The sequence below is a fragment of the Cetorhinus maximus genome, chromosome 20, assembly GCF_964194155.1.
Source record: "Cetorhinus maximus chromosome 20, sCetMax3.hap1.1, whole genome shotgun sequence".
NCBI classification, from domain to species: domain Eukaryota; kingdom Metazoa; phylum Chordata; class Chondrichthyes; order Lamniformes; family Cetorhinidae; genus Cetorhinus; species Cetorhinus maximus.
Genome location: NC_135898.1, coordinates 3,074,955 through 3,093,634, shown reverse-complemented (window position 1 = coordinate 3,093,634; position 18,680 = coordinate 3,074,955). Strand labels below are relative to the sequence as shown.

At 47.3% G+C, this 18,680-nt stretch overlaps 1 pseudogene; it reads right to left on the bottom strand.

Annotated features, from left to right (window-relative positions):
- Window positions 1–16,756: 16,756 nt before the first annotated feature.
- Window positions 16,757–17,437, bottom strand: LOC144694735 (cholesterol 25-hydroxylase-like; annotated as a pseudogene).
- Between the last annotated feature and the right edge of the window lie 1,243 nt (window positions 17,438–18,680).

The window sequence follows — 18,680 nt, the reverse complement described above, 5'->3', positions numbered from 1 at the left end:
TCCTGTAAATAGGCAATCGTATCCCTGAGCAGCGCGAGGCTGTCAGAGATCTTCCTGCCAGGCACAGTGCAGGTCTGGTCAGGGTGGATCACCAATTCCAGAGCGGATTTGACCCGATTGGCGATGACCTTGGAAAGAATCTTATAGTCCACATTCAGCAGTGAAATGGGTCGCCAATTCCTAATTTCCTCCCTTCCCCCCTTGTGCTTGTAGATGAGGGTGATAATGCCTTTCCTCATGGATTCTGACATACTACCGGCCAGGAGCATACTCTCGTACACTCCTAGCAGGTCTGGGCCGATCAAGTCCCACAGAGCCGAATACAACTCCGCCGGCAAGCCGTCGCTTCCGGGAGTTTTACTCTTCTCGAAGGACTCAAGGGCCTTAGTCAGTTCATCAGGAGTTAGCGGTTTGTCCAGGCTCTCCCATGTACTGTCGACTAATCCTTCAGGCTGCTGATCACAGAGCTCTCTCTGTGTACCTTTTGGAAGAAGAAACGTGAGCACGTCTCATCCTGCTCCACGGAGCGGACTCTGGACTGGAAGATGATCTTGGAGGCCTCTGAGGTAAAGAGCGAGGCTTGCTGGCCCTTCACCTCCTGGAGTTCCTCCTTGACATCGACCCCCATCGATTGCAGATTCTGCATGTTTTTCTGGCGTTGGAACATCTCTCTCTGTTCCTTTCTAGCTTTCTGGGTGCCTTTGAGGATGAAAAACCTCTTGATGTTTCCTTTGATCGCTTCCCACCAGTGTGTCAGGGACTCAAAGAGGGGTTTCATGGTTCTCCAACCTTTGTAATCCTTCTTGAGCTCCTCAATGTTCTCTGGGGTCAGCAGTTGCACGTTTAGCTTCCATGCCTCCCTGCCAACCCTCTGGTCTTCCTCTAAGTGACAGTCCGCCAGTAGGAGGCAGCGGTCAGAGAAGAACACCGGCTTGACGTCGGTGGATCTGACTGTGAATGCACGGGACACAAACAGGAAGTCTATCCTGGAACGGATGGACCCGTCTGGCCGCGACCAGGTGTATCTATGCTGCGCTCCGTCTGCAGGGTTGCTGAAAACATCGTGCAGCTTGGCATCCTTAACTGTTTCCATCAGGGATCTGGACGTAGCGTCCAATCTGCTGTCAGCCCTGCTGGATCATCCAGCCGCATTGATGATGCAGTTGAAGTCACCGCCCAGAATGACCGGCCTGGAGGTCTCCAGCAGCAGTGGGAGCTGCTGAAAAACCTCCAGCCGCTCGGCCCCTTGTGCCGGGCCATACACGTTAATTAACCGGAGTGGAGCGTTCTTGTACATTACGTCTGCTACGAGGAGGCGCCCGCCCACCACCTCCTTGACCTCGGAGACGGTGAAGTTGCCTCCCCGCAGCAGAATACCCAGGCCGGAGGAACGAGAGTCGTTTCCACCCGACCAGATCGATGGCCCGTGGGACCCACCATCGTGACCATTGCCTGTAGGAGCTGAGGTGTGGTATCGCACGCTCCTGCAGAAACAACAGGTCAGCTTTGACCTTGGCAAGGTAGTCCAAGGTCGCAACACATCGCGCAGTAGATTTAATGCTACGCACATTTATGGATACAATCTTTACACCCATTTTAAAGCATTTAGTCTCTTACCAAACCCGTTATCTCTGAGAGTCCCAGACCTTTGGTCTGCTCCTGCATACCTATAGTGTTCACAAATTGCCTCACTTTGGATGGGCTGAGGAAACTGTCCTGAACCTCCATTGGAGATGTTCTGCTCAGGTGGTATCTGGGGGTTTGTGCAAGGAGCTAGGTTTGAATTGTTCTCTGTTGGAGAAGTCTCTCCAATCCTCTCCCCCTCTGGTGCGTCGCTGCTCCCGGCTTCCCGGAGCTGGGGTGCGCTGAGCGCTTCACTGCTCCCAGATTCCTGGGGCTGGGGTCGCTGGCCTCTTCGGGTTGTGGGCAAAGTTGGGGTGCGCTGGTCTCCTCATTGTCTTCAATGTTCTGGAGCTCGGGTGTCTCGTCCTCCAACTCCCTAGAGCTTTGCTGCTTCTTCTGTCGGTGCCGCCCTTTCCCTTCTTCGTCCGAAGAGCAGCTGCCCTTGTCATCCGTGTTGGATGGGAGACGCCTCTTGCTACTTGTCTGGGAAGTGGCTTGGTCCCTTCTTAGCCCCTTCTTCCTTTTGACTCTCTTCACCAGCTGCCACTCCTCCTGCTGATTTTCTGCTGCTTCCTCCTCCATTGATTCACCCTGCTGAGGAGTGGGAGGTTCAGGGGGCAGTGCAGTTGATTGGCTGTCTGCTGCCTCTATCTTTTCCTTCATCTTGTCTCTCTCTGTGTCCTCCTTTGTCCCATTGTGCTCGCCAGAGGCCATGGTAGTTTGAGGGTTGCAAGTGTCCTTGGTAGTAGTGACATGAAGCATTTCATCTGCTTTGGCTGCCTGTGCGTAGGTACGGCAGCGTTTGGGGCAGGTCCTGTAGAGGTGACCTGCCTCGCCACACAGGTTGCAGCACTTGGCCTGTTTGCAGTCTTTTGTCTGGTGCCCCTTCCTGTTTGCAGTTCTTGCAGAGGGAGGCACTGCAGTTGGCCGCCACATGATCAGACTTGCCGCATGAGCGACAAAGTTTGGGCTGCCCAGCGTAGACAAGGTAGCCACGGCTTCCCCCGATACCGAAGCTGAAAGGAGGGTGGAAGATGGCTCCCTTACCATCCGCCTTGAGTGTGACCTTGATCTGGCGTTTGCATGTCCAAATCCCGAAGGCGTCTCTAACCTCGGAGCAGCTCCCAACTTTGTCGACGTACCTGGTGAGGAAGGTGATCACATCGGCGACAGGGACGTGGGGTTGTAGAGATGCACAGTCACCACACGGTCCCGTTGCAACGGCAGAGAAAAGAGTGACTCCACCATCAGGATCCTCATCTCCGGCTGGTCTCTCTTCTCCTTGAACACCTTCAGGAACTTGATGCAGGCAGCAATATTCCTGAAGGTCACATCGAAGTATCTAGCGCTGGGGAAGTCCTGCAGGCAGTAGATCTCCGCAGCTTCAAATCTGCACAACTCCAACAGGATTCGCTTGATGAGGAAGGCACGATCCATGGGTGTTCCTCCTTCACCACCACCCTAACGGTGTTAGGTACTCCCTTGGTTTGAGGCTCGGTTGGTTGCAGCCATCACCTCTTCGAGTTCCCGATGTTCGGCACTGGAGCCTGCACATGCTGAAGATACTACACTTGATCTTTGCCAAAAAGCCTACTCCACATGCTTCAAAAAGGCAGCTCAGCACCACCTTCTCAAAGGCAGTTCAGGTTGGGCAACCAAGGTTGGCCTAGCCAATGACGCCCACATCATCGTCATAGAGTCATTGAATTATACAGCACAGAAACAGGCCCTTCGGCCCATCATGTCCATGCTGGCCATCAAGCCCCCTATCTAGTCCAATCCCATTTTCCAGCACTTGGCCCGTAGCCCTGTATGCTATGGCATTTCAAGTGCTCATCTAAATATTTCTTAAATGTTGTGAGGGTTCCTGCCTCTACCACCCCCTCAGGCAGTGTGTTCCAGATTACACCCACCATTTGGGTGAAAAAATCTTTCCTCAAATCCCCTCTAAACCTCCTGCCCCTTACCTTAAATCTCTGCCCCCTGGTTATTGATCCCTCCGCTAAGGGGAAAAGTTTCTTCCTGTCCACCCTATCTATGCCCCTCATAATTTTGTATACCTCAATCAGGTCCCCCCTCAGCCTTCTCTGCTCTCAGGAAAACAACCCTAGCTTATCCAGTCTCTCTTCATAGCTGAAACGCTCCAGCCCAGGCAACATCCTGGTGAATCTCCTCTGCACCCTCTCCAGTGCAATCACATCCTTCCGTAGTGTGGCGACCAGAACTGCACACAGTACTCCAGCTGTGGCCTAACCAGCATGATCAAATATAAAAGAAAGGTGAAAGAGGGAAAGCAAGGAATTATAGGCGAGTTAGACTAATAACTGGAGTCAGGAAATTCCTCGAGTCAATAACTAAAGATAGGGTGACAGAACAACTCGAAACTTTTCACTTGGTCAGAGAGATCCAACGTGGATTTGTAAAGGGTAGGACATGCCTGAAAATTCGGAGGGAATTTTTTGTTACAGGTAGCTGAAGTAGTGGACAGGGGAATGTCAATGGATGTTGTTTGTATGGGCCTCCAGAAGGCAGTTGATAAAGTTCCTGATAAGAGGCTATTAGCTGAAGTTGAAGCTCGTGGATTGGAGGCAAATTATTGAGCCGTTTAGGGAATGGTCTCAGTAGCAGGAGACAGAGGCTAGGGATAACGGGCAGGTACTCTCATTTCTGAGATGTGGCACGTGGTGTACCACAATGAACCCTGTTAGTGCCTCAAGAATTCACAGTGTTTATCAACAACTTAGAAAGCCACATAACCAGGTTTGTCAGAAAAACAGAAAATGCTAGAAATGCTGAGCAGGCGGCATCCGTGGAGAGAGAAATAGACTTAACGTTTCGGGTCAAATCTGACTCTTCTTCAGAACTGAAGGAAGTCAGAAGTGTGATGAGTTTCGAAAGGTGGGAGGGGGGGGGTGAAGAACAAAAGGGGGAGATCTGGAATAGGATAGAGGGCAGGAGGGGTTAAATGACAAAAGTTTCATGGAACAAAGGCAAAGGGAGTGGTAATATGTGTAATAAAGAATTGTCCAGAGTGAACGTGAAGAGTAGAACAGCTCCATCTGGAAGCAAAATCATGAAAATCAAGATTCAGACTGGCACACGGCAAAAAATAAAAGCAGAATCAAAGTGGTCGTCGGAATTCATGGTCTGAAGTTGTTGAGTCCAGGAGGCCATCAAGTACCCACTTGGAAGATGAGGTGCTGTTCCTCAACCTTGTGTCAAGCTTCATTGGAACACTGCAGCAGGCCAAGGACAGGAATGTGAGCACGGCAGCGAGCTGGTGAAGTTAATTGGTAAGCAACCGGATGTTGGAGGTCAGGCGTGTGGGCTGAGGCAGTCCCCCCAACCCGGGTTTGGTCTCCCCTGTGTAGAGGAGACCGCATTGTGAGCAGCGAATACGGTAACTAAATTGAAGGGAGTGCAAGTAAATCACTGCTTCCTCTGGAAAGGAGTGTTTGGGGCCTTGGACAGTGAGGAGGGCGGTGGGGGGGGCGTAAAAGGGCAGGTGTTACTCCTTCTGCGTTTGCACTGGAAGGTGCTATGGGAGGGGACGAGGTGCTGGGGGTGATTGAGGAGTGGGCCGCGGTTTCTTAGCAGGATATCCAGCACTTTCTGTTTCTATTTCAGATTTCCAGCTTCTGCATTATTTTGCGTTCAACAAAGATTGGTTGCTGCATTGTAAGCAGAGCAGATGTAAGTGTAATATCGTTCAGAGACATTGATAGAATAAGTGAATAGGCAAAATTATGGCAAATGGATTTCAATACAGTATAAAGCAAATGTGAGGTCATCAATTTTGGACCTTAAAAGGATAAAACAAGGTACTTTCTAGATGGTGAAGAGCTCAAAACAATGGCAGTTCAAAGAAACCTGGGGAGCCCAGGCACATAGAGTATGAAAATGTCATGAACCGTTGCAGAAAATATAACAGAAAGGCTAATGAAATGCTGGTCTTTATATCCTGGGGAATTTAATACAAGGATGTAAAAGTCATATTTCAGCTATACAAAACACTATTGTGGGTGTTGTGAGCAGTTCTGGGTGTCACATCTTAAAAAGGATATAATGGCCTTGGAGGGAGGGCAGGTTGGATTTACCAGAATGATGGCTGGTTATGTTATGAGGAAGAAAGCACACTCCCCCATTTCACCTACTTACAACCTATTTCATTTCTTACCTTCTCCAGTTCTGGTGCTGCCTGACCTGCTGAGTATCCCCAGCGTTTTTTTATTTTAGTTTCAGATTTCCAACACCCGCAAGTTTTTTTTGCATTTGTATGAAACAAACCAGGGTTGTATTCCCTGGACTACAGAAGGTTGAGAAATTACATTGAAGCTTTCAAGATACAAGGGGAAACAGATGGGGTGGATGGAGAGAAACTAGTTCTGCAACTCGAGAGCATCGTCAAAAAATTGGAACCAGACGTTGCAGGAGTGAACTTTCGCATGGCAAGGGGTGGTGGGAGTTTGGAACTCTGCTCCACAAAGAGTAATTGATGCAAGATTGATAGATTTGACTTTGCCAAAAGAATGAATGGATTTGTGGCAAATGCTGGTACATGGAGTTCACAGAATCACAGAATTGTTACAGTGTAGAAGGAGGCCATTCGGCCCATCGTGTCTGCACTAGCTCTCTGAGCATTTTAACTTAGTGCCAATCTCCTGCCTTTTCCCCGTAACCCTGCACATTGTTTCTATTTAAATAATCATCCAATGGCCTCTTGAATGCTTCAATGGAACCTGTCTCCACCACACTTCCAGGCAGCACATTCCAAACCCTAACTACTCGCTGTGTGAAAAACTTTTTCTCACCTCGCATTTGTTTCTTTTGCAAAATACTTCAAAACTGTGCCCTCTGGTTCTCGATCCGTTTACCAGTGGGAACAGTTTCTCCCAATCTACTCTGTCCAGACCCCTCATGATTTTGAAAACTTCTATCAAGTCTCCTCTCAGCCTCTTCTCTCCAAGGAAAGCAGTCCCAACTTAGAGTGATAGAGTCATAGAGTTATACAGCACAGAAACAGGCCCTTCGGCCCATCATGTCCATGCTGGCTATCAAGCACCTATCTGTTCTAATCCTATTTTCCAGCACTTGGCCCGTAGCCCTGTATGCTGTGGCATTTTGAGTGCACATCTAAATACTTCTTAAATGTTCTACAAACTTTCCTCATAACTGAAGTATCCCATCCCTGGAACCCTTCCTGTAAACCTCTTCTACATTCTCTCCAATGCGTTCACATCCTTCCTATAGTGTGGCGCCCAGAACTGTACAGAATACTCCAGCTGAGGTCTAACCAGTGTCTTACGTAAATTCATCATAACCTCCCTGCTCTTGTACTCTATGCCCCTATTAATGAAGCCTAGGATACCATATGCTTTAGAAACAGCTTTCTCTACCTGTCCTGCCACCTTTAGTGACTTATGTACAAATACACCCAGGTCTCTCTGCTGGTGTACATCCTTTAGAATAGTATCCTTTATTTTCTACTGTCTCTCCATGTTCTTTTCACCAAAGTGAATTACCTCTCACTTCTCCACATCAAACTTCATCTGTCACCTGTCTGTCCACTCCACCAACGTGTTAGCGCCACAGGTCAGGCATGATCTCCTGGGATGACGTGTTCCTGGTCCTACATGCTCCGAGGTAAATGGGGGAACCAATAAATGGACTCTTTTCTCCTAAAAAAGAGATGTATGCAGAAGCCTAATAAGAGTTCTTTTAAAATCTATAGGTTTAATAGGTTAGGCATAGAGAAGATGCAGGGGAATCAAGTTGAAGGGGGCCGTTAATATAAGAATCAATCCGGGAGAAAGCTCTTTAGTCAAAGAGTGATATAAGGCTTGCTACCACAGTCAGAGGGTCAGTACTGAGGGAGTGGGGGAAACAATTAGCACAAGTGCACGAAGGGGAATCTGGTTAAATATATGAGAAAGGGAGAAGCTGTGTTGGGCTGAGATGAAGTATGTTCGTATGTGAGTAAATTGAGAGGAAGCTCATGTGGAGCATAATCAGCAGCATTGATCAATAGGGCTGAATACTGGAAATTCTATGTAATTTGATGTTGGACCTGCTATGTTCTCGTTTCAGATTTCCAATATTTCAAGCTGATGGGAGTGTGCTGGAACTGAAGCTGCAACACCACAAATTACCAGGAGGTGGTGCCACTGAGAAGGCTGGCCAGCTAACCCTGAACACCAGTCAAACCTCTTCACCTAGGAAGCATTTTAGAATTATCTTCTGCAGGCCCACTTGGGGGGTGGGGATATATTTTGCAAAGGTAAGTCCCAAGGCAGAGTGGGGATTTCTCATTCTTTAATTGGGTGGACTTGGGCAAGCAGCTGCTGTTCTCACCTTCTGTCATTTGGTCCAGTGAGTCACACTCTCACTTGTGAGTCAGGATGTCGTGTGTTCAAGTCTAACTCCACACCCGGGTCTATAAGACAGGCCTACACATCCGATGCAGCACTGAGGGATTGCCAGACTGTCGATGGAGAAGTACTGAGGGAGCACTGCACCGTCTTGTGCTTTAAAAGATCCCCCATGGCGCGTTTGGAAGAGCAGGGAAGGCTCCCTGATGTCCTGGGGTCAATCTATATCTGTCAACCAACCTCACTAAAAAGAGGTAATTTGATAAATATCACATTGCTGTTTGTGGGAGCTTGCTGTGCACAAATTGACTGCTCTGCTTCCATCGTAACAACAGTGACCGAACTTTAAAAGGTTGGTTGTAAATCGCTTTTGGAACATTGAGGTGGTGAAAGACGCTGTGAATGGGAGTTCTTTCTTTCACACTTGATTGATGTTCACTGAATCTCTTGTGAATCTGTCGAAGTAATGTTGACTCAAGGGAAATACAGGTGAATGTGCCACTGGATGGTAATTATTGGCACTGCTGCAGTCACCCTGGCGATTAAACAGAGCTTTCGAAACTGGGATGGATAATTTTTCTTGGATGAGGATAGCAAGAGACATGGATCCAAAATGGGTAAAAGAGGTTGAGGTACAGCTCAGTGATGAATTAAATATTTGAATGTGAGAGTACGCTCGAGGGTCTGACACCTGTGCCTCATGTTATTACAATCCTTCCGACATTGTGACTTCTGGCACTGACACTGCAATGAATCTTTAGAAATAAGAGACAACAATATCCTTTTGGAATTCATCCAAATAAAAACTTCAGAGAGGCAAAGAACATTACTAGACTTGAACTAAACATATTCTGTGCCAACAAAGCTCACAACAGACTGTTTTTTTTTAACAAGCTGTTTCCCATTACTGTCCTTGAAGTACTCTTTCCAGCCCATTATTGTATCATGCTGCAGCCTGTACATGTTGCAAAATAGAAGCTTGGGAAAAGACTTTCACAGACTGTCAGTCATTCCAGCACTAAATTCAGGCCTGACATCTAAACCTCCCAATTGGCAGCTGTGACATAGTGGGGCTCTGGGGAAAGTTTAACCTCGGCACTCCAGTCATGAGGGATGGGTTCTAACAATTCACAAGACAACTCGACTGGAATCACTGGGCTGTCAGCCGCAAATGGCCCCAGGGATCAAAAGCCACGGACTTGCCAGTTAAAACTGAAATGTTGTGTTGCCGACTCTCCAGGAGTCTCCCGGAATTGAAGACTGATTGCTGCAGGAAAATCTGGGGTGGAAAATTCCAAAAAAAAAATCACAACCCTCTGAGTGAAGAAATGTCTGCTCCATTAGGTAGATAAGAATGGAGCCCGTTTGAGCAGGATGAGGAGGCTATAGTTTACCACAGTCACATAGGGAGTCACTTGTGACTTTGCTGAGGGTCTTTTCTGAGATGATGCTGGATTAGAGAGCCAGGGAGAGATGATGCTGGATTAGAGAGCCAAGGAGAGATGATGCTGGATTAGAGAGCCAGGGAGAGATGATGCTGGATTAGAGAGCCAGGGAGAGATGATGCTGGATTAGAGAGCCAGGGAGAGATGATGCTGGATTAGAGAGCCAGGGAGAGATGATGCTGGATTAGAGAGCCAGGGAGAGATGATGCTGGATTAGAGAGCCAGGGAGAGATGATGCTGGATTTCACCAGCAGAATATACCACTCCCATGCAGCAATCCTCCCTCCAGCAAGGTTAACAACCAGGTTTGGGGTGGGGAAATTAGACATGGAGAGCCCAGCAGTCAATGATACTTTAGTACCACTCATCAATGTCCAGATCAGCCTTCAATTTAGTGATGCCATCTCTGGTTGGACATATTCCTGGAGAATTAATCAGATGAACTCACACCACCCAGTCAAAAAACACATTATCCCACAGTCTTCAATGTTTTTATATTTTATGAACTAAAGAGTGGTAGTTATGATGTTTATCAGATTATGTTTCGTGTCTGAGTCTTTAATTTAAGGTAAAACGAAGGGGGTCATGTGACCTGTTCAGAAGTCTGCCTATCAGCTAGTCAGTGTGATCTGATTGTTAGAGATTAAAGGGAGCCCAGATCGTTTAATTGGGAAGAAGGTGGAAGGTGTTTACTATTGGAGACAATAGCAACAACCTGTGTGCTAACAGATTGAGTCTCCAAAGTCCCAGAAAAGTGTTGAGAATGTCAGATTGTAAACATTTGTGCTTTAAACTGTCCATTTACTTCCAAGATGGAAGAGAGTTGGGGTCTCAAGGATAGCTAATCAGCATTTCTACCTGGATACACGGCCCATGTGATTCATATTGCCATGGAGATGGGCTTTGAGAGGTGTCACAATCCCAGCTGATGTTAATATTGGATAAGTTAGATGCTGGAATGAAACGTAGCTTGATAGGTCCTACTTTTTGTTTAGGAACCATGGAGGAAAGTTACTGAACAAATTCACAGGAGTCTGCTGATGAACTTTTAATACACGAGGAATAAAATATTTATTAAACAAGAAAAAATGAACTCTATTACACCAGACAAGAAAGGTTGGTTAGATCTCAATACAAACACAAGAAAATGATTCAAACTCACGCTATTCTTTTTACCTCAACAATACCTTTACAGACACATACAAATTCAGAAAAATAAAACAATTTACAATATGTAATTTATCTATCAGGTAAATATGAGGTACATGTGAATTAACAGGTGAACTGAGGTCAGACACACTGCACTCCAAAGTAAATGACAGATGCAGCCAAAGCAGATTCTATGCATTTCTCAACAACAAACAGACGTTTGTCACATTGTGAGCCAATCAGTCTCACTAAAACTCTGTCTTTCTCACGAGGGTTTCCAATCTCCACATTTGAAGATTTCACCTTGGAATTCTCTTCAAACTTCGTTTCCACTCAGGCAGCTTCAACAAGGATCCGCCTCCAGGGTTTCAATCTCACCTTCTGAGAGTCCTTTCCCTTGTATCTCCGAGGACACACACACTTCACCTTCCAAGCATGCTTTCAGATTTCGGCCGTGCCAAGCAGAACACCAAAAGGGTACCTTCGCCCCTACGGCCCACAGCACGGAATCACCAACCTTAGGTTGCCCTCTTGGATCATCTGGGCTTCTCTCAAGCCCACTTTGCTTCAAGTCTGCTCCTCGCTGCTCTGTCTTTAACATGGGGCTTTTTTCTCCGCTCCTGTTGTTTATCTTGATGCAATGGGATCTATCTCTGATCTTTGTCCCTGCCTGGGACATTCTCCTGGGTCCTCTTTCTGTCCCCCTGCTTGTGCCCTGCTCCCTGGGATAACCTTCTCTCTAACGGCGCTTCGGTTCAGGTCACCCGGCCTCCTGTTCCACGCTGTTTCATTCCTTCTGTGCACATGGGCAGAGCCAGTTCCTGGCCTAAAGAGGTGAAAATGTACCAACTGGGCACGTGCAGCTGTTTCCTGGCCGGTGCATGTGCAGAGGTCCCGGGGCCCATCGGGAACTGGAGTTCCCGAATTGTGACTTCCATTTAAACCTGAGGTAAGTGTTGGGAGTTTCATAACACACCTGGCCTGCCTTTCGTGCCACTCGCCCTCCCTTGCTTCTGTGCAGGCACCACTGGGCCAGTTCCCGACCTGGAGAAGGTAAACTAAACGAACTGTGCATGTGCATGAGAGTGCACGGGCAGCCCGAGGTCCAAAGTTTCTGTCCTTTGGGCACAGGAATGCAGGTAAGAGCTCGCGCTTGGATCGTGCTTGGCCAAATTTGTGAGGAGTTCGAACGAGGCTGGAAGATTTGTCTACCTTTAGCTAGAGAGAGAAGACTCCAGGAAAACTCACACCGTGAAAAACAGTTCCGGGAGTTAAAAGTTCTCAGCTTGGGAAAGGACCTGTAAGCTTGATTGGGGATCATTCTGGGCTGATTCTGGAGGAACCGAGTGTCTGATTAAAGGACAGAGTAATGTATACCTGATCGTGAGCTTTCTCGCTTGTGTTAAAAGTTCTGTTCTGTAGTTTAAAGTGTAAATTGCGTACAAAAATAGTGGTTAGTCAATAGTGCGTTTAGTCTACTCCAGTAAACGCCTTAAAACCTGAAATCTTGTTGTGTTGCCCATTCAGATGTTGACTGGAAGTCCAAATTTCCCTTTCAAAAGTTCAGTCTCTACAAGGAGTTTTAAACAGCACTCAGAGCAGATATTCATATTTCAACTCTAAATTTAAAACTTAATAGAAACATCCAAATTGATTGTTGACTATGATAAGTAAAAGTTAACTGAGATATAAACCAGGAACAAATTCCATTTAGATAATAGCAAAATACTGCGGATGCTGGAAATCTGAAATAAAAACAGAAAATGCTGGAAAAACTCAGCAGGTCTAACAGCGTCTGAGGAGAGAGAAAGACAGGGTTAACGTTTCGAGTCCGTATGACTCTTCTTAATAGCTAAAGAGAAGTGGAAATGTGTTGAAATTTATACTGTTTAAAGATCTTGGACATCTTTGTCAATCTCTCCTTAGTTCCCACCTATCGCTGGTCTTCTATCCAGCCTCACCTGCTCCACCCCCGCTCAAACAGTATAAATTTCACCACATTTTTACTTCTCTTTAACTCTGAAGAAGGGTCATGTGGACTCGAAACGTTAACTCTGTTTCTCTCTCCACAGATGCTGCCAGACCCTGCTGAGCTTTTCCAGCATTTTCTAGATTTCGACAAAGCCTTTCGCATAATAAAACATCCCAAAGTGCTTCACAAAGGGTGTTATAAGACACAACTGGACACCAAGCCACGTGAAGTGGCATTAGAGCCAAAAGTCTGGTCGAAAAGAGAGGTTTGAAGGAGAGTCTTAAAGAAGGAAAGAGGAATGAAGAGTCAGAGGTTTAGGGAGGGAATTCCAGTGCTGGGGTTCAGGTAACTGAAGGCAAGCCTGCCAATTATGGAGTGATTAAAATCAGAGATGCTGAAGAGGTCAGAATTGAAGGACCATAGATTTCTCAGGAGGTTGTGGAGTTGCAGGAGATCACAGAGGTAGGGAGGAGCAAGGCGGTGGAGGGAGTTGAAAACAAGGATATGAATTTTAAAGTTGAGGCATTTTTCCAGCCAGGAGCCAATGTAGGTCAGCGAGCACAGGGCTGATGAGTGAATTGGACGTGTGAGTTTGGATACACGCATCAGCGTTTCGGAGCTTCAAGCTCACAAAGGAATGTGGGAGAGCAGACAGGGAATGCAATGAAGTAATGATGACTAAAGGTAACAAAGACCTGCATGAGGGTTTCAGCAGTAGATGAGCTGAGGCAGGGGTGGAGATAAGCCATGTTATGAAGGTGGAAATAGGTCTGTTTTTTTTTGTTCATTCTTGTGAGGTGAGCATTGCTGGCAAGACCAGCCTTTACTGTCCATCCCTAACTGCCCTCGAGTATGTGTGGCTGAACCGCCTGTATGAGTGGCTTGTTTGGCCATTTCAGAGGGGCAGTTAAGACTCAGCCACATTGCTGTGGGTCTGGAGTCACAGGTAGGCCAGACCAGGTAAGGACGGCAGATTTCCCTCCCCGAAGGATGTTAGTGAATCAGATGGGTTTTTACGATAATCTGGAAGTCTTCCGATTGTTATTAATGAGACTAGCATTTTATTCCCGATTTATTAAGTAAATTGAAATTCCTCCAGGCGTGGTGGGATCTGAACTCATATCTCTGGAGCATTAGTCCAGGCCTCTACATTGCTGTGGATTACTAGTCCAATAACATTGACACCATCCCATGGTCTGTGGTACATATCTGGAATCCTGCTTCTGGGAGGCTGAAGCTGCCCAATTGCTTAAGTTGGGAGCTTTGGGGGCTGTGCAATCGGCTGTCCTCACTCAAGGCTTAGTGACTGTGTGAATATGTGGTCATAAGATTATCTTGGAGTCAAATATGACAACAGGTTGCAAACAGTCTAGTTTGGCTTCAGACAGTTGCCGGGAAGAAAGATGGTGTCTGTAGCTCGGGAATGGAGTTTGTAGCAGCGACTGAAGACAAATGGCAACATGGTATTTCCAACATTTAACTGGAGGAGATTCCTGCTCATCCAAGACTGGATATCGGCTAAGCAGTCTAATCATTTAGCAACAGCGGAGGGGTTGAGAGAGCTGGTGGTGAAGGGAGAGTCGGGTGTCGTCACTGTACATGTGATAACGAACACTGTGCTTTTGGATAATGGTGCCAAGGGGCAACATGCAGATGGGAAAAAGGAGAGAAAGCGCCAAGGATGGATCCTTGGGGGACACCACAGGTAACGTTGTGGGAGCAGGAAGAGAAACCATTGCAAGTAATTCTCTGGCTATGATTAGATAGCTCAGAATGGAACCAGGTGACAGCAGTCCCACCCAGCTGGACGACAGTGGAGAGGCATTGGAGGAGGACGTGTCAAAGGCTGCAGACAGGTCGAGAAGGATGAGGAGGGAAGTATACCTTTGTTACAGTGACACAGGACATTATTTGTGTCTTTGATAAGAGTTGTTTCGATACACTGGCAAGAGTGGAAACCTGACTGGGGGGGGATTCAAACATGGAGTTCCCAGGAAGGTGAGCAAGGATTTGGAAGGCAATAACATGTTCAGGAACTTTGCACAGGGAAATGGGGCAGTAGTTTGCAAAGGGTGAAGGACTGATTTTTTTGAAAGAACTGATGATGACAGATTTGAAGGAGAGAGGGACAGCACCTGAAGAGAGAGTTAACGATATTGCCTAGCATGGAGACCAGAAGGGAACGTTGGGTGGTCAACAGTTTAGTGGGAATAGAGTGAAGGGAGCAGGAAGTGGGTCTTATGGACAAGAAAGGATCCACGAGGGCATGAGGGGAGACAGGAGAGGAGCTAGGGAAAGCTGCGAGTTCAGGGCTAGTGCAGGAGGGTGGGGCCGGAGGAAGTTTATCCGGTAGACCTGGGGCAGGGAAGGAAGCTTGGTCAAATGATCTCAATCCTCACAATAAAGAGGACCATGAGCTCCTCTCGCTTTTTGGAAGTGAGGGTGGAGGAGACAGGGGAGAGAGGTTTAAGAAGACAGTTTGCAGCAGAGAAATGAACCAGGGATTACCTTTGTATCATGAGAAGCTTTAGCAGATGAAAGCTGGAACTGATGATGTTTTATATGTTCCAGCCAGATCGCGAGGTGAATGGAGGAACCAGTTGTCTGCCATAACCATTCAAGTCAACGTCCCTTGGGCTTAAGGGAACCGAGATGAGTGCTGTATTAGGGGAACAGCCAAGGTGAGAGAGTGTCATGGTTTTTATGGGGATCTTGGCATCAAAGATGGAGGTGAGGGTGCGGATGAAACCTGATAAATGATCAAATCATACAAAAGTAAGAGGGTGACTGAGAATTTTCATTGACCTTGGAGAGTTTGGAAAGGAGCTGTAAGAAGCTTCCGTTTCACCTGTTGGAAGATTGGAGTCCAAAGCCTTCAGTTTCTGGCTGGTTTTAATCAACAATGTCCGGCTGAGGCTTGATGAAGGAAGATGGTCTGTTGGCGATGTAGTTCCTCTTTATTTCATGTCTGCTGGTGGTCCCGTGTCACAGCTCCCACATTCTTCTTCCCTCCTGAAGTAGTTAAACCATGCCTTGCTCAGCTAACTTCCCCTCCTCCTGGTAATGTGGCCCAAATGGGCACACCCTCAGGGTCACTTAGAGCCTAATTGCCACAGGTAGGAGTGAGGTCCACATGCTTGGCTGGGCTTCTTGAGATATTTCTATTAGAAGTTTGATCTCATGTCCATTCCCCATGATGGTTGGTTGATGAAGTGGATCTGTGTTAAACCTGTGGCCCCCTCCAGGTCTAAATGGGCACATTCTGTCAGTTAGAGTCTAATTGCCATGAGGAGTGTGAAGCAATGCCAGCACTCGATGGGCTAGACAGGTTGCCCCCTCCCCTTGTGCCCAGGGTTTGAGGCCAACGTGATGAGCCTTGTCTGCCATGTTTCAGGCAACTGCCTGCACCAGTGAGTGACCCATCCACAGAGGAAAGAAAAGACTCTGGAGGTATGTCTGAGCAGTGCCAGGGAGTCGCAGCAGCACTGGTATGGTCTGGGATTGGGCAGCTAACCCTCCAGGATTCCCCTGGACTCTCCAAGAACGATAGACAAATCAGGACACTCCTGCGAACAACCCCCAGGAAAAAAAAAAATTATTGGGGGCGTTTAAAACATTGTGATTTTTAAATTTTTCTTGGGCAGGGAAAAACTTCAGGAATACCCCCTGCCAAAGCTGGCAACCCTAAACCTGCGGGAATGGGGCCAAGGAGGAAGCAGGAAAGGGATGGGTGGTTTCCAAATCCTGACAAATGAAATCTATGAACATCTGCAGTTTCTGTCCATTGAATCCACTGTTTTTTCCTGTGTGCATTTTACTTTTGTCTCTCAACCCCTGACTTATTCCCAGGCCTCTGGGAACTGCTTGGCCTCCTAGTGGGTGTCAAGAGTATTCATGGAGGAAATCCACTGTCCTACTTGATCCTGTCCTCACTTTCTGCCGATCAGCAGTGGCTGCCCTCACTGACAGTCCCGTACCACCAACTTTGCCTTCCCACAGGCAAACGACTCGTTTATCAACCCCTGAACCGCCCTCTCACTTGACATTTCCACCAACGCTCCCCCATCCCCAACCCCTCTCTCTCTCCGATTCAGGAAATGCAGCCACTATGTTACCTCTTGAAGGCTTCGAAAAACTTGTCCAAATCGGTAACGTAAGGGGCATAGTTACACCGAGATTTCTGATGGTGTAGGTCCATGCTAATTGTGTGCGGACCAGGGGAAGTCATCGCAGCAGTGGTCCTCAACCGTCAGCCACATGTTGAGGAGGAAGAAGGTCACCTCGGTCAGAGGGTGAGAGGGTAGGAGCCAGGGAGTGGAGGCTGCCAGGAGCTGCAGTCATAGGATCTCCCCCAGGCACTAGCATATCGTGCAGAGAGCGAGAAGGTGCCACCATGCTGGTGGTGGAGGCTGTGAAGTCAGCGGTAAAGCAAGGGTGCCCGGTGGTGCAGGAGGTAACAGAAGAAGAGCAGATCAAAGAGCAGCAGGCACAGGATTAGGTCAGTCACCAGCTGGGGTATGGATGGAGCCTGTGAGATCCGACGCTCCCACCTCGTGCCTTGGCACAGCAAGGTGACTGGGGAGATGAAGGGTCCGTGATTGTAGCAGATCCTAGACGGCGCCTCACCACAGTGTCCAGCCAAATGCTATGGGATGGCTTCAACTTGTAACTGTGGAAGAATGGCCAGCAGCATCTCATCACGCTCGGTGGTAGGTAAGGGGCACGGGTGAGCAGGTTGGCAGTGAAAGAAAATACCACTGGGAAGAATGGTGAGGACAGAAGGCCCTGGTGAGAATGCAGCTTGTCCCAAACGGGCTGAAGGAGCAGGTCCTCACTACATTGACAGCTCCCGTTCATAGTCCTTACACTCGGCACTGTGATCAGCCTCTCATTATCCTTCCCCACTTTCCCAGGAGGGCAATATAAATCTCAAACAACACTCCCCTCCAGACACAGAATCATGAAAACTCTCACTGGTTGTTGACAACTGCAATTGAAATATCCTGAAAATGTACAAACACTTGGGGACCTGAGTATCGCCAGAGGGGAACTGACAATTAAAAAGGCAGCCTCACTATGAAAGACGAGAACAGAATTTGCATTTCTGTGAGAACCCCTCACCCCCAAAGCTGAAGTTCCCAGCAGATCAGGCACAGAAGTTATTAACCACTTGTTAAGCTTGATTTATATCGTTTAAAGATTAAAAAAAGTCAATTGTTATTCTGTCAAGTGTGTTTACAGGGATTTGTTTATTTGTTTTTGAAATTATATAGCTTGTGCACCTGAAAATAGTTCATTAATCTTTTTAATGTGTTCCTGTTTTGAGCATGCCCAGTGCATAATGATGTTGTCATATCTTGTGATCTGGTGTCGGTCTCTCTTTTACAAGTTCCTCTCAATATACAACAGATTTTGCTGATAAGGTTGGGATTAATGTACAAAATATTTGCACCAAGTGGCAGAGACTGTGCTGAACAAATAATCTCGTTCCCAGTAAACTAGCTGCTGGGGTGGCAAAGATTTTGGCTGGGTTTATTTATGCAGGACCCGAGCTTCAAACTGTCTGCTCAGGGAATGGGATGCTGAGTGGTCCTATTGCCCATAATATTCAACTGCTGACCACATTGTCTTTGACAAACACATCACTCCAACCACCCCCCTCAGGATGGGTGCAACACTTCTATATAACGCCTTTCTCAACTTCAGGACATCACAAAACAATTTACAGCCAATTGTGGACTTAGTGCAGTCACTGTTGTAATGTAGGAAATACAGCAGCCAATTTGCGCACAGTAAGCTCCCACAAACAGCAAGGCAATAATGACTAGAGAATTGATTTTTTTAGTGATTGGTTGAGGAATAAATGGCTCCAGGATGCCAGGGAAAAAAAAACTCCCCTGCTCTCTTTCAAATCACACTGTGGGCTCCTTCACATACTGAAGAGAGCAGACAGGACCTCGTTTTAATGTCACATCTGAAAGATAACAGCTGAGACGGTGCAGCACTCCCTCAACACTGGAGCGTTAGTCTGGAGCAAAACCTCAACCCCAGAGGTGAGAGTCCAACCATTGAGCCATGACAGACATCTCAGAAAGTGCCAGGCCAGTTTGTGTTCAATCAGCC